Source organism: Gorilla gorilla, chromosome 1 (assembly GCF_029281585.2).
Source record: "Gorilla gorilla gorilla isolate KB3781 chromosome 1, NHGRI_mGorGor1-v2.1_pri, whole genome shotgun sequence".
NCBI lineage: Eukaryota > Metazoa > Chordata > Mammalia > Primates > Hominidae > Gorilla > Gorilla gorilla.
In genome coordinates this window covers 231,210,998-231,225,345 of record NC_073224.2, presented here as the reverse complement: position 1 = coordinate 231,225,345, position 14,348 = coordinate 231,210,998, and positions in this window count along the sequence as shown.

Sequence of the window (14,348 nt, the reverse complement as noted above, 5' to 3'; positions counted from 1 at the left end):
GGGTAATCCCATCTCAAGGTCTTTAATTGAATCATGACTGCAAAGTCCCTTTTGCTGTGTAAACATCTTCACAGGGCCATTATTCTATCTATCATGTCCTAGTGAGAATTAGCCTCACCTCCATCTGCATATACTTATGGTGAAGCCCTAACTCTCACCCACAGCAGTTATTCATCCCTGCCTCAGAGGGCTGTCTGTTAGGTCAGACCCCTGCAGTGGAGAAGCCTACCCCTGACCTTTGACCTATGCACACAGGGTCCAGCACTTGGTCCGGTGGCAGACAGAGAACCTTCCCCAGAAAGCACCAGGTGTTGCAGGGTCAGAGGCCCAGTGGCCAGACCCAAGAGGAACTATGTCCTTTCAGGTCACTGTCCTAGCTCTCCAGGAAGTCACAGGAAGGTAAAATCATGGAGAAGAATCCCTGGGCAGAGGAGAGAACTCCACTGGCCTGCTCACCTCCGCTTGCATTGGGGTCTTGGGCCAGAATTCCAGGTCCAATACAGAGCCTTAAGATTTATTTTTAGGCCAGGCGCGGTGGCTCACACCGGTAATCTCAACACTTTGGGAGGCCAAGGCAGGCAGATCATTTGAGGTCAGGAGTTCAAGACCAGCCTGACCAACGTGGTGAAACCCCATCTCTACTAAAAATACAAAAATTAGCCAGGCATGGTGGCACGCACCTGTAATACCAGCTACTCAGGAGGCTGAGGCAGGAGAATCACTTGAACCCGGGAGGCAGAGTTTGTAGTGAGCTGAGATCGTGCCATTGCACTCTAGCCTGGGCAACAGAGCAAGACTCTGACTCAAGAAAATAAACAAACACACATTTATTTTTTGGTTGGTTGTGGTGGCTCACACCTGTAATCCCAACACTTTGGAAGGACGAGGCAGAAGGATCACTTGAGCCAAGGAGTTCAAAAGCAGCCTGGGGACCGGGCGCGGTGGCTCACGCCTGTAATCTCAGCACTTTGGGAGGCCAAGGCGGGCAGATCACGAGGTCAGGAGATTGAGACCATCCTGGCTAACACGGTGAAACCCCTTCTCTACTAAAAACACAAAAAATTAGCCAGGCGTGGTGGCGGGCACCTGTAGTCCCAGCTACTCAGGAGGCTGAGGCAGGAGAATGGCATAAACCTGGGAGGCGGAGCTTGCAGTGAGCCGAGATCTGGCCACTGTACTCCAGCCTGGATGACAGAGCGAGACTCCGTCTCAAAAAAAAAAAAAATTAAAAAAAAAAAAAAAAGAGCAGCCTGGGCAACGTAGGGAGACACAATCTCTACCAAAAAAAAAAAGAAGAAGAAGAATAAAAAGAAAAAAAAAGATGTATTGTTTTTAAAAAGGTAAATGATTTCTGATATGAAAGGAATGGTGAATCCTGACACAGGTCACCCTTCCTAGAGCCGACATCAACAGGAGCCACTCCCTCTCCTCATTCCAAGAAACGTGGGATCGTGGGGTCAGCAGGATTCTGGCTTCCCATCCCTGGACAGTTTGGGCCTTGGCAAAGGTACTGTTGACAAGGGGCTGGGCCCTGCCAAACACGTCCCGGGATGCTCTCAGCTACTCCCAGGAAGAGGAGAGGAAGGAAAATGCTGCCCAAAGACAGTGCCCAGCAGGCGTGCTGCCCCCGGCCCAGCTGCCATGCTGCCTATCCCACAAAAGCCTAGGGCCTCCCTGAGTCCTGGTAAACTGGACTCCACGGGGACTGAGGCCTCGCACGAGCTGAGGGCTTGGGCATGGCTCTTGCCCTTTCCTTTCCTTTTCTTTCCTGTCCTGTCCTGTCCTGTCCTTCTTTTTTTCCTTCCTTCCTTCTTTTCTCTCTCTCTCTCTCTTTCTCTCTCTCTCTCTCTTTCTCTCTCTCTCTCTCTTTCTCTCTCTCTCTCTCTTTCTCTCTCTCTCTCTCTATTTCTCTCTTTCTTTCCCTCTTTCTTTCTGACGGGATCTCACTCAGTCACCCAGGCTGGAGTGCAGTGGTGCAATCATGGCTCACTGCAGCCTCAACCTCCCAGGCTCAAGCGATCATCCTGCCTCAGCCTCCCAAGTAGCTGGGACCGCAGGCATGCACTGCCACACCCAGCTAATTTCCAATTTTTTTGTAGAGACGGGGTTTCATTATGTTGCCCAGGCTGGTCTCGAACTCCTGGACACAAGCCATCCTCCCACCTTGGCCTCCCAACGTGCTGGGATTACAGGCGTGAGCCACCGCACCTGGCCTGGCCCTTGCTGTTTCTTTCCTCCGGGAGGAACAAGGGCCTTATGGGACCGGGGGCTTCCACTTCCCCAAGTGGAAACCTCAGCCAGGTCTTGGTCAGAGCTGGCTTATGAGCTGGAATCAGCCCAGCCCACCTGGCCAGAGACTTCGATGGTCCAGGCCACGCCAGCCTCGAGGGGCTGGAAGGGAAAAGAAATTCGGCTCTGATCCCTCTGGCTCCTGGAAGAGGAGGTGGGCTCCTGCAGGCATGTGCCTTGGGATGGATTCTAGAGCCCAGGGTCCCCTGTCCAGGCCTGGATGACCCAGCGATGGGAGCAATTTTTAAAATATTTTTCAATTAAGTCCGTGAGAGAGCTCAGAAGCCAACCCTGTGCGTGGCGGACAAATCCGGGCTGTGCAGCAGCAGCTCAGTTGGCAGGGGCCTCTCGCTGGGCCCGCCAGCCACACCCTTGGACCGGCCAGGTTTTTCCTGAGTGGAAGCAGGGTTCAGGCCCTATGTGCCCTGCAGGACTGAGGAGTCCAGCAGGCTATCCGGGTCCCATAGAAAAGGTGGGGAATTCTGGCCAGCAGCCGGGCAGGGGACGAAAGAGGATGCTGAGAAGCTTTCAGGCGTTTCTCCACCCTCCTGAGTCACACGGGAATGTCTGAGACCAGGAGGCAGGTCGGGGGACTGGACGGGGGGGTGCTTTTTTGCAGCCTCTGCCAGGATCCCAGTGGGGGCAGGAGGAGAGACAGGCCCAGAGCTGGGCGAGGAGAGCTGGAGAGAGGCTGAGGAGGATACAGCTGCAGCCTCAAGCCCAGACACCACTTCCTCTCTCCCACCCCTCCCTCCTTTCCAGCCATGTGGCCCACCAAAGACCTCATCCTCGGGAAACGCAGCCAGGTCCCACCCACGAGGGCAGGGGCCTGGGGCTCCCCATCCCCAGCTGAGTTCAGGGCAGCATGAGGCCTGGCCTCACCTCCCTCTGCTCTCCCACCCGTGGGGGCTGCTGCCCTCACCCGTGGCTTCTAGATGATAGCCTCCCCCTCCATCCTATCCTCAACACCTCGCACAAGCTGGGCATACAGCTAGGGCTTAATAAATGCCAGTTTTCCCTCCTCCACTGCACCACACAGAGATTATTCAGATCCTCACCTTGCCTGGTAGGCTCATCTCAGGACATGGACAAATTGGAAACTATTTTATTTGTTTGTTTATTTTTATATTTATTTATTTTTGAGACAGAGTCTTGTTCTGTCACCCAGGCTGGAGTGCGGTGGCGCCATCTTGGCTCACTGCAACCTCCACCTCCCAGGTTCAAGCGATTCTCCTGCCACAGCCTAAAGGGATTACAAGTAGCTGGGATTACGGGCACCCGCCACCACACTTGGCTCATTTTTGTATTTTTATTAGAGATGGGGTTTCACCATGTTGGCCAGGCTGGTCTCAAACTCCTGAGCTTAGGTGATCCGCCCACCTCAGCCTCCCACAGTGCTGGGATTACAGATGTGAGCCGCCATGCCCAACTTATTTATTTACTTGTTTATCTATTTATTTTTAGATGGCGTCCCACTCTGTCACCCAGGCTGGAGTGCAGTGGTACAATCTCAGCTCACTGCAACCTCCGCCTCCTGGGGTCAAGTGATTCTGCTGCCTCAGCCTCCCAAGTAGCTGAGATTACAGGCACCCACCACCATGCCCAGCTAATTTTTGTATATTTAAATAGAGATGGGTTTCACCACATTGGTCAGGTTGGTCTTGAACTCCTGACCTCAAGTGATCCACCTGCCTCAGCCTCCCAAAGTGCTGGGATTATGGGTGTGAGCCACCACACCTGGCCCAAATTAGGAACTAAATCATCAGCAAAAGCTGAGTCGCTCGCCCCTGGAAGAGTCAGCTGAGGACCAGCTGAGGCCACTTGACGCTGGGCGGGGGGGCGGGGGGGCCCTGCCCTCCTCTGCCCCAGGGAGGTGCTGCTGCAGACCCTGCCTGTGCTGCAGTCCGAGGCCACCCTCAAACCCCCGCTTCCAGCAGGATCCCCGCTGTCACTGAGATCCAGAGCTGCCACTGCTTCCGCATCATCCTTGTTTGCTATTTGGTGCTTTGGGCAAGCAGAGCTGTGTTTTGCCAGCTGCTGGCTGGCAGCTCAGCCCATCCTGCAGCTGGAGGCCCGAGCAGGGGGCCCAGGGAGCCCTTTGAAGTCCCTGTCTCAGCTGACAGCCCTCCCCTCTCGCCTCCCACCAGGGAATCCCACTGCCTCTGGTATGGACAAACACTCGCAAAGCTCAGAAAAGTGTAGCCACCTTTCCTGAAAATATTCAGCCTGGCCCAGCCCTGCTGGAAGCCACTGCACACGGTTCTTGGGGCTGAGACCATGGCTTTCTGCAAACTAACGTGGCCTTTGGGTGCAGCAATAGAGCCAGAAGACATCAGGGTGGCCTCAACCTAGAAGCCAGGTCCCAGCCACCTCTCACACAGGCTGGGCTAAGGGGAGGCTGCAGAGGAAGTTCAGTGGCAGCTGTTCCCTTTGCACCGGGGACTAGAGGTTGGACAGCTGGGATTAGTCAGAGGTTCTGAGCTGTGTCCTCCGCCAACCCAACCATGGGGACCTTCTCCAAGTGGAAACCTCGGCTTGGGCTTAGCCAGAGCTGGCTTACGAGCTGGAATCAGCCCAGTCCACCTGGCTGGAGTCTTTGATGGCCCAGGCCACGCCAGCTTCATGGGGTCTGCAGGGAAAAGAAGTTCAGCTCAGAAATCTCTGGCTCCTAGAAAAGGAGGTGGGCGCCCTCCTGCCAGAGCCAGCTGATTTTAATTCAGCTACCCGGCAAACCTCCCTGGTTCCTGCTCTATGCCAAACCCAGGGCAGGTGCCAAGATACAGAGATAGACAAAACTCAGTGCCTACCCTAGAGGAATTCGTAGTCAGGTAAAATAATGGCCACACAGTGTGTCTGTGCCCATGTGGCAGAGGCCCAGAGAAGCAGCCTGGGACTGAGCTGAGCTGATATGCTTTGCAGGAAGTGGGTGAAAGTGCGGCAGAGGCCTGGGAGGCGGGAGGCCAGGTCTCTGGCAGTGGGGGTTATTTCTTTAGCAGTCCCCTCCTAGCACCCACACAGTGCCAGGCCCTGGGAGGGCCAGCTCTGCACCCCAAAGCTGCTAAGTCTGTGGTCCAGGAGGTGGGTGGCCACAGCTGCACCTGCCCGTCCCTCAGCCAGGGGAAGTGACTCGCCTCTGATGCTCCTGCAGGCTGCCTCCTGGGGGAGCGTGCAGGAAAGAGTTTGCAGGTTTTATGGCCAGTGAGGTCGGGCTCAGGCCTGAGGAGGGTGCAGGCCAGGCCGGCCGGTTCTAATTAGGGGACTGGGCTCCTCGTAGCAGCCCAGGGGCCTGGGGGCTTTGCCAGTTTGTAGAACAGCCAGCACTGTTTTGCACAGTGTCTCCTGGCAACGGGGGCCACTCCAATGGGGAGCGGGGTGCCCTGGGAGCCCTTGTGGGCAGCAGCCAGCCACTCAGCCTGAGCTCACGCGTGCGGTCCCCTCCAGGTACTTCCGCCCTACCAGACTGACCTCGGGGGACACAGATCCCTGCTAGAGCATGGGGCAAACTGCCCTCTCCCAGCCTGGGTCAGTGCTGCCAGAACCCAAAGGGACTAGGGACAGAGGCTGGGTCTTTGCTTCCCCTCACCACCTCAGGTTGCCCTGAGTAAGCATTCTAAAACAAAAGGAGGCCGGGCGCGGCGGCTCACGCCTGTAATCCCAGCACTTAGGGCGGCCAAGGTGGGCGGATCACTTGAGGTCAAGAGTTTGAGACCAGCCTGGCCGACATGGTGAAACCCCATCTCTACTAAAAATACACAAAATTAGCCGGGCGTGGTGGTGCGGGCCTGTAATCCCAGCTACTCAGGAGGCTGAGAAACAAGAATTGCTGAGGCAGAGGTTGACGAAGGGGGTGGAGGTTGCAGTGAGCCGAAATTGTGCCACTGCACTCCAGCCTGGGCGACAGAGTGAGACTCTGTTTCAAAAAAAATAAAACAAAATAAAAGCAAAATAAACCAAGAATAAGTACCGACGCCTAGTGTCTAGACAATGCCTAGCACACAGTAGATGCTCAAAGAATGCAGAGTGAATAACCAAGCTCAGTGCTTGGAAACCTGGCTGGTACACAGTAGGCTCACAATCCATGTGCCGAACACAAGAAGGAATGAAGTTTGTCTTCAGCCCCATGCAGTAAGTTCTAGAAAGCAGGTGGCCTGTTGCTTTCATCTTGTGTCTGCAATGCCTGATACAGGACCCAGGACTCCTCGGGCCTGGCAGGACCCGCCCCAGCCGAGGTTCCCGTCCTGGTGCTGGGGGCGGAGGGGAGGGAGGGAGGCCGGCAGGCGGCTGGTCAGACAGTGTGAGTCTGGCCTTTGAATGTTATTCCCGGCAGTTCCTCTGATTCACAGCTGTCCCAGGAACAGTCATGGCTGTGTCAATAAATATTGGTGACTTTTAATGACCTCTCCGTCTCGCAGGGCCATGTGGGCCTTCCTGCCCCTCCAAAGACCCCGTCCAGGCTGTTGTTTTTCTAGCCAGCGTATAGCGCTCTGTGCCAGTGAGAGGGCCTTGGGGACCGAATGGCCCCCGCAGGCTGATAACTCAGAAGGCATTTTCTGTCTCCTTGCTTCGCCTGCTCCTTTTCACCATAACTCCCCAGACCTCCTGGGAATGACCCTGAGTGCAGAAGGATGGGCAACATCAGAGGCCCTGGCTCGGAAAGAGCCAGAAAGGAGCTGCCACCTTGGCCCTCCCTGCCCTTCCCCCTACACCTCTGCCTGGGTGTCTTGTCCTTTCTCCACGCTAGAAAAGGACATCGCATCTCATGCCAACACAACATGCCAGGCAAAGATAAGCTGCTTTTCCTCCTTCCACACTTTCACACTTTCCACAGTTTAGGCTGAGGGAGAGTTTGAATTAAAACCCAACTACAGCACGGCTGGGCATGGTGGCTCACGCCTGCAATCCCAGCACGTTGGGAGGCTGAGACGAGTGGATCACCTGAGGTCAGGAGTTTGAGACCAGCCTGGCCAACATGGTGAAACCGCGTCTCTAAAAATAAAAAAATTAGCCAGGCGTGGTGATGCATGCTTGTAATCCCAGCTACTTGGGAGGCTGAAGTGGGAGGATTGCTTGAACCTAGGAGGCGGAGGTTGCAGTGAACTGAGATGGGGCCGCTGCACTCCAGCCTGGACGACAGAGCAAGACTCCATCTCAAAAAAAAAAAAAAAAAACACCACAACTGTAGCCCTCTTTACTGGACGACAGATTTTATCATGAAAGCAAAGAACGGTTATGAGCACACAGGATCTGTGTCATCTCCTCAATTCTACTTCAAAGAATATTCCATACATCAAGCACTCTGGGGCGGTGGAGAGGCCACCAAACCCAAGACAGGTTTGATTCTGCTCTCAAGAGCTTGCAGTCCAGAGGGAACGCAGGTGGTGCAGGAAGCCGCTGTACACAGGGGACTGCAGCGCCCCAGGGAGGAGTGTGGGGGCTACGGGGAGGATTCACAGGGACTTAAAGGGGCGTGCGACCAAATGCAATGTGTGATTCTTTTTGGGGTTTTGTTTTTTGGTTTTTGGGTTTTTTTGAGACGGAGTTTCCCTCTGTCGCCCGGGCTAGAGTACAGTGGCACAATCTTGGCTCACTGCAACCTCTGCCTCCCAGGTACACCCAGGTTCAAGTGATTCTCTTGCCTCAGCCTCCCGAGTAGCTGGGACTACAAGTGTGCACCACCACGCCTGGCTAATTTTTGTATTTTTTTTTTTAGACGGAGTTTCACTCTTGTTGCCCAGGCTGGAGTGCAATGGCACGATCTCGGCTCGCCGCAACCTCCACCTCCCGGGTTCAAGCGATTCTCCTGCCTCAGCCTCCCTAGTAGCTGGAATTACAGGTGCGTGCCTCCACACCTGGCTAATTTTGTATTCTTAGTAGAGGCAGGGTTTCTCCGTGTTGGTCAGGCTGGTCTCAAACTCCCGACCTCAGGTGATCCACCCACCTTGGCCTCCCAAAGTGCTGGGATTATAGGCGTGAGCCACCACACCCAGCCAATTTTTGTATTTTTAGTAGAGACGGGGTTTCACCATGTTGGCCAGACTGGTCTCGAACTCCTGGCCTCAAGCGATCTGCCCGCCTCGGCCTCCCAAGGTGCTGGCATTACGGGCCTGAGCCACCGTGCCTGGCCCCAGTGTGTGATTCTTGACTGGAACTTGCATTAAAGCAAAAGAAGCAGCTGCTTTCCTGGTCTTTTGGAGAATTTAATCATGGATTGCATGTTATATAATATACCTGCATCAAAGCTAAATTCCTGAGTATGGAAATGGACTTTTGGCCATGCAGGAGACTGTCCTTGATTTTAGAAGGTACCTGCTGAAATATTGAGAAGGGACGTGTCATTGTGTCCGCAACTGACTTTTGAATATTTCGGTGGTCTTCCAGAAGGCAGACTCCTGTGGGCTGAGCAGGAAGTAGCCTAGCAAAGCAGGGAGAACAGTGTGCATAAGGACCGAGGGTGGCCCGGCAAGGGCCCATGCCCAGGAACTGCTGCTGGAGACGAGGCTGGGGGACAGGGCCAGGTCATGGCAGGGAGTAATCAGGCGACAAGGAAGGCACACTTGGACCCGGAGGGTGGTCATGGGCGTGGAGAGAGTTGGGAGGTATTTAGGAGGTCGAATCTGCAGGAGCAGCCAGGATACGGGGAAAGAGGGTATGGGAGGGGAGAGAACTCATGCTGTCTGGCAGGAAAACCGGGAGAAGGAAGGTGCCACTCACAGAGGTGGAAGACCCAGGGAGCACAGGGTTGGAGCGGGAGAAGGTCAAGGGCTCGGTTTTCAGACATGCCAGGGCTGTGGGGCATCTCCAATGGGGTACCAGGAATTTGAAGGTGTGTTTGTCCAAATAACCATGGAGCCAGTACTCCGTCCTCAGGCATGGGTGTTGGGGACGTCTTGTGGCCATACCAGCCAGGCGTGGTGGAAGCCGCAGAGGTGGGGCCAGGTGAGAACAGCCAGTTGTGCCTTGCTCATCCTGCATTTGTTTTGCTGGCTCCTCTCTGTCTGCCTTGGAGGAACGGATCAAGACTGTTCACCTCACAGGCCCTTGACATGAGTCAGGATTCAGAGCTGCCCCCTGCAGCCACCCACCTCCTGTCACAGGCTGGAAAGGAGCTGATTGCCCAGAACTCAACTGAAAGGAGGCCACACATTTCAGCCTGGGTTTCTATGTCCCCCTGTGTCTTGTTTATTTATCCTTGGGGCAATCTGGGTGGCTTGGTCCATGGGAGTGGGATGGGCCACCCTCCCAAATACTGGGTGTCTGGTCCCGTACCAGCTCCCTGCAGGCGAAGCCGGTTCTGCCATCGTGTAGCCTTTCAGCACATAATTGCTGAGCTCCTGCTGTGTTCTAGGCATCGTTCTAGATGCTGGGAAGATAGCAGAAATAAAAGTCCAGTCTACAGGAATAATAACTTATTGTCATAAATAATTATCATGTAAAGATACATAATAGCATACGTGACGATCATGCCTACCATTTATTGAGCACTCAGTATACATCAGACACTGTGCTGAGTGCCCCATGTCCCCTGTAATCTTCACAACCACCTCTGTTTAGTATTAATATTACCATTTGATAGATGGGACAACAAGGGCTCAGAGAAGGAAGGTAAGTGGCCACCCAAGATCACAGCTTATAAATGTCAGGATCAGGGTTTGAACTCAGACCTGGGGCCTGTACTTCCAAACTCTCAGCCTGCAACTTGCCAGAGTCCAGCTTGCCCTTTGGTGGGTGGGGGTGATAGAGTTGGAGGCCCCATCCTGTTCAGGTCCAGCTCTGAACCTTATAGGCCTGGCCTGACACCTCCATTGCTCTGTGTCCTCCCGATCCTGGACTCCTCCTTGCATCTGGTTCTGACCCCAGATTCCTGCTTTCATGCTGAGCTCAGCCCAGCCCATCTCACTCAGCAGCTAACCCACCCAGGGGGATGGCTGGAGAGAGGGAACGCTGGCCAAGGGACCAGCTCAGGCAGGCGCTGGCAGTGTAGAGTTGCCAGATGTTGTATGGGACATACACTAAAAAGTTGTTTGTGGGCTGGCTGCAGTGGCTCTCGCCTGTAATCCCAGCACTTTGGGAGGCCTAGGTGGGTGGATCACTCGAGGTCAGGAGTTTGAGACCAGCCTGGCCAACATGGGGAAACCCCAACTCTACCAAAAATACAAAAAATTAGCAGGGTGTGGTGGTGCATACTTGTAGTCCCAGCTACTTGGGAGGCTGAGGCAGGAGAATTACTTGAACCCTGAAGGCAGGGGTGCCAGTGAGCTGAGATTGTGCCACTGCACTCCAGCCTGGGTGACAGAAGGAGACTCCATCTCAAAAAAAAAAAAAAGTTATTTATGGATTATCTGAAATTCAAATTTAACTGAGTGACCTGTATACTTGCTAAATCTAGCTACCTAAGGGGTAGGGGTGCAGAACACTGTGAGGGGATTTCAGCTATGAGCGGGCATAAGAAGGGGGTTTGGATGAAATTCCCCAGGAAGGGTGTCCTCAGATATCCAAGAATCTTTCATTCCTCCCTTGTAGACGTTCAGGTGCAAGCTTCCTGTCTCCTGATCATTTTCACTCAACCAACATGTGCTTGTGTGCTTAACTAGAGAGCCGCGCTTAGAGTCACTATTTACATATCTTCCTGATCAGGCCCGTCTGTTCCTGCACCTGCTATATCACCCCACAACCACCACCACCAACTCCAGCAGCCCTCTCAAGTTTCCAGGGCCTGTTTCTTTCGCCAAGAATATTCTTGCTCTCCACTCTGCCTTTCTCCTGGGAGCCCTCCCGCACCCCCAGCCCGTCTGTTGCACCCTGAACTTCCTGTCATCACACTGATTACACTCTGTTGCAATTGTGTCTGGACTTTGGGAAGGTGCTAGCCTGGGAGCCCCCTCCTGAGACACACACACACACACACACACACACACACACACACACAATCCCCACTGCAGAGGATTTACAGACACCCCTCTTCCAAGCCCATTCATAGACCCCAGGTTGATGTTGGAATTTCCTGGTTACTTCATTATCTCCCATGAAACTACAAGCTCCATGAGAGCCTTGTTCACCGCAGAGCCTGGCCTGGAACATGGTAATCATCCATAACAATCCATTCCAGTATCAACAAACTATCAGCAAAGGTAACAATAGTCTATATTAAGTATCAAGAAAGATAAATGGCCAGGCGCGGTGGCTCACGCCTGTAATCCCAGCACTTTGGGAGGCCGAGGCGTGTGGATCACCTGGGGTCAGGCGTTTAAGACCAACCTGGCCAACATGGTGAAACCCCGTCTCTACTAAAAACACAAAAATCTGTGGTACACACCTGTCGTCCCAGTTACTCGGGAGGCTGAGGCAAGAGAATCGCTTGAACCTGGGAGGTGGAGGTTGTAGTGAGCCGAGATGGCACCACTGAACTCCAGCCTGGGTGACAGAGCAAGACTCCATCTCAAAAAAAAAAAAAAAAAAAAAAAAGATAAATGAGCTGTGTGACCCAGCCCAGTGTTGGTGCAGACCAGATGCTTCTTGAATGCTGTTTGAACGAATGAACAAATGACTCAGTGCAAATGACCCAGAGCTCAAATTTTGTCTGCTGGGCTGGGCTCACTCGGAGTGTGCTCCTCAAGGCCTCTCCCTGACCCCCAACCACAAGAAGTCACCTAGGCCCTGATCCTGCCCTTCCAACCTGTTCAGTCCAGGTTAACCTGGGGTTCCTGGACCAGCTCCCAAGATGGGTGGGCACTGGACCTGCTCAAACCAGGTGGCTCCCCCCTGGAGTTCCCAGATACCTCACCTGTGCCCAGAACACGCCCATCCAAGGTGTCTTCATGGGAAGGGACAGTGGGACCTCCAGGCCATGATTACAAGAACTAGTTCTGGCCAGGGGTGGTGGCTCATGCCTGTAATCTCAGCACCATGGGAGGCTGAGGTGAGAGGATGGCTTGAACCCGGGAGTTCAAGATCAGCCTGTTCAAGATCAGCCTGGGCAACATAGTGAGACCTTGTCTCAAAATAAATAAACACATAAATAAATAAAGTAAAATAACTCAGCCAGGCACAGTGGCTCATGCCTGTAATCCCAGCACTTTGACAGGCCAAGGCAAGAGGATCACTTGAGCTCAGGAGTTTGAGACAAGCCTGGGCAACATGGTGAAACTCTGTCTGTATCAAAACTACAAAAATTAGCTAGGCATTGTGGCACATGTCTGTGGTCCCAGCTGCTTGAGAAGCTGAGGCAGGAGGATTGCTTGAGCCCAGGAGGCAGAGGTTGCAGTGAGTCCAGATTGCGCCACGGCACTCCAGCCTGGGTGATAGAGTGAGACTCCATCCCAAATAAATAAATAAATAAATAAATAAAGTAAAAGAACTAGTTCTGGCTGGGCGCAGTGGCTCATGTCTGTAATCCCAGCACTTTGGGAGGCCAAGGCAGGCAGATCATGAGGTCAGGAGTTCGAGACCAGCCTGGCCAATATGGTGAAACCCCATCTCTACTAAAAATACAAAAATTAGCCGGGCGTGGTGGCGTGCACCTGTAGTCCCAGCTACTCAGGAGGCTGAGGCAGAAGAATTGCTTGAACCCGGGAGGAGGAGGTTGCAGCGAGCCGAGATCACGCCACTGAACTCCAGCCTGGGTGACAGAGTGAGATTTAGTCTCAAAAAAAAAAAAAAAGAACTAGTTTCCACCTCAACTCAGACACACATGTCGCCTTTCCAAAGGGTTCCAGCCACAGGGCCATCGCTGAGCTGACATCGTGGAGCCCTGTCTCTGTGGTAAGAATTTTCACATCCATGGCCACATTCTGTGCTGTGCGGGGTAAATGCTGAACAATCAGCTATCTGGAGGGCAGGTTGGGGTCGGGGAGAGTACGCATACATATGTGAACACAGAGTATAAATCCTACCACAAATAAGTGCTTGATTACTACCTGACCCAACAAAAGAAATAGCTCATAGTTTTTTTTGTTTTTTGTTTTGTTTTGTTTTGTTTGAGATGGAGTCTCGCTGTGTCACCCAGGCTGGAGTGCAATGGCGTAATCTCAGCTCACTGCAACCTCCACCTCCCGGGTTCAAGCAATTCTCCTGCCTCAGCCTCCTGAGTAGCTGGGATTACAGACGCCCAACACCACACCCAGCTAATTTTTGTATTTTTAGTAGAGACGGGGTTTTACCATGTTGGTCAGGCTGGTCTCAAACTCCTGACCTCGTGATCCACCTACCTCGGCCTCCCAAAGTGCTGGGATTACAGGCGTGAGCCACTGAGCCTGGCCCAGAAATAGCTCATGGTATTGATGAGTGAGTGTGATTCTAATATGAGGGTTGATTGGCATTTTCATGTATGTCAATGAGTAAGAAACAGTGAAACAAAAAAGACATTCGGCAGGCCCTTTAAATCTGTGGATTTCACATTCATGGATTCAACTAACCATGGATCTAAAATATTCATTCAAAAAAAATGGACGGTTGCATCTGTACCGAACATGTACAGACTTCTTATTTTTGTCATTATTTCCTAAACAATACAGTATAACAACTATTTACACCACATTTACATTGTATTAGGTATTATAAGTAGTGTAGAAATGATTTCAGATATACGAGAGGATATGTGTAGGTTATATGCAACTACTACACCAATTTATATAAGGTATTTGAGCATTCGTGGATTTTGGTATCCAAGGGAGGGTCCTGAAACTAATGGGTCCAGATGGGACAAAGGGCTCAGGGAAGGAAGGTAAGTGGTTGCCCAAGATTGAAGCTTATAAATGTCAGGATCTGAGGTCGGGAGTTCGAAACCAGCCTGACCAACATGGAGAAACCCCGTCTCTACTAAAAATACAAAATCAGCCAGGCGTGGTGGTGCGTACCTGTAATCCCAGCTACTTGGGAGGCTGAGGCAAGATAATTTCTTGAACCCGGGAGGTGGAAGTTGCGGTGAGCCTAGATCGATCGCGCCGCTGCACTTCAGCCTGGTGACAGAGTGAGACTCCATCTCAAAATAAATAAACAAATAAATAAATGTCACGGCCAGGGTTTGAACTCACACCTGGAGCCTATGCTTCCAAACTCTCGGC